Consider the following 2,195-nt stretch of genomic DNA (forward strand, 5'->3'; position numbering starts at 1 on the left):
CTGCCTGAAAGACTGCCTCTGAAAGAAAGCCGGCCTCATGGAAACTCATGGCTAACAGTATGATGCTCACCCTGCCCACATCACCTGATCTCCACAAACATCTGTCCAATTTACTTTTCAGCTGTCGAGTAATTGTGCTCGTTTCAGGATGTTGTTTCGCGTGTATTCCACTTTTAATGTCACATACCTGAGGCAAAACTCAACTTTTGACCTTTCCGTCAAACCAGAATCCTTAGCCGAACTATTTCATCCCTCTATATTCAGATGGTTTAGAAAATCTAGGTTTATTTTTCCAAACACATTGGAATACTGATTGCGGTTTGCTGTGGTTGTGGTGCTCTGGATCATGCAGATATCTTTCCTATGAAAAAAAATAGTTTTGTGACTGCCATCAACAGTTTTTTATGGATCTGTCTTAACTAACAGCAAATGTTCCACAAAAAAACAAATGTAGGAATTAGGCTGAAAGTGACCTGATATAAACAAACATGTCAGTGAAAACAGCTTTCGAGGTTAATTAGGCTACTCTTGCTTCCAAATTGGCAAGACGGCTGTTTACAACACACTATTAAATTCCATTTGTTTGTAGTTAGATCTTTCTTGCATCATTTCCAGTGCGTTTATTTAAAGGGGAAATCGGATGCAAAATTCACTTCAACATGGTGTTTGCATATAAATGTGACTTAGCAATGTGTGGACACAACCACCCTACAATGTTATTTCAGCCGCCATTTTTTAAAGTTTGTTGCGGTGTGTGCAGTAAGAGTTGTTTGCTATTCAAATCAACAATGGAGTTTAAAGGAACACGGCAACTTTTTGGGACTTTGGCTTATTCACCGTATCCCCCAGAGTTAGATAAGTCCATACATACCATTCTCATCTCTGTGCGTGCCATAACTCTGTCTGACGCACCACCGCTAGCCCAGCTTAGCACAAAGACTGGAGGTAAATGGCTCCAGCTAGCCAGCTGTGATGTGTATAGTTACATCGTGTACTAAGGCCGACGGAAAATGAAAACTTGCCGATATGGCTAGGAACTATACTCTCATTCCTGTGTAATAATCAAGGAACTTTGAGCCGTACCATGAGTGCAGCGGCGCAATGATATTACACAGCACCTGAAAATAGTCCCCAGCGCACTCTGTGTAAGCAGGTTGTCACATTGGTTATGTTGACAGAAGTTAGCCTATTTTCAGGCGCTGTGTAATATCATTGGGCCGCTGCACTCACTAATTTTCCGTCGGTCTTATTAAACGATATAACTGCACATCACAACATGTAAATAGGAAAATGTTGGCGTTATATTGTCACTTATTGAGCAGTAAGCTAGCTGGAGCCATTTACCTCCAGTGTTTGTGCTAAGCTAGGCTAGCGGTGTGTGCGTCAGACAGAGTTATGGCACGCACGGAGATGAGAATGGTATGTATGGACTTATCTAACTCTGGGGGATACGGTGAATAAGCTAAAGTTCCAAAAAGTCGGCGTGTTCCTTTAAAAAATACGACAGATGGACCGATGACGAGGTTCAGGCTTATTAAGCTTATATGCAGAGGACGAAGTCCGGCGGGAACTGGAAAGTTGCGCGCAGTCCAAGTCACCGGACTAATTTGCCTAATCTTCACGATACTTTAGACTGCGATGGAAACACAGACAGGAAAAAAGGTTCCTGGGACAAATTGTTCCGGGTAATTTCGGTGGAAACGTACTACGATTTGGGACACACTAATTGTAATTTCGAAATACTACTTAGGATGGATAGTATGGGAATTGGGACTTCAGGGTACTTTAGACTGTGATGGAAACGCTGACTGCAACAGGTCTGGGGGAAAAAGTTCCTGGGACAATTTTTTTTGGGTAGAAACGTGACTTTGGATGAGACGTTAAAACAGTGTTGTCAAAAGTACCAAATCGGTACTGAAATGTGACGCTTTGAGCGATGTTGAGCTGGAAGTGTTAAAGCAGCACTAGGTAACTTTTCAACCTTCATAATATATTTTCAAAACTCTTGTGATGATACATCGACTTACAATAGGTTGAATGACACGTCTGCCATAGCCTGACGGGGTCTGTATCGTTTTTAATCGTACTTTTAAACTTCGGGTTTCGGGTAGTAACCCGAGAACAAAAAGAACTACAAAATTCGACTGCTTTACGGTGGCATATACGTCACTTCCACCACCATCCCCACTTCCTTA

The sequence above is a fragment of the Gobio gobio genome, assembly GCF_949357685.1.
Source record: "Gobio gobio genome assembly, chromosome: 17".
Classification (NCBI taxonomy): Eukaryota; Metazoa; Chordata; class Actinopteri; order Cypriniformes; family Gobionidae; genus Gobio; species Gobio gobio.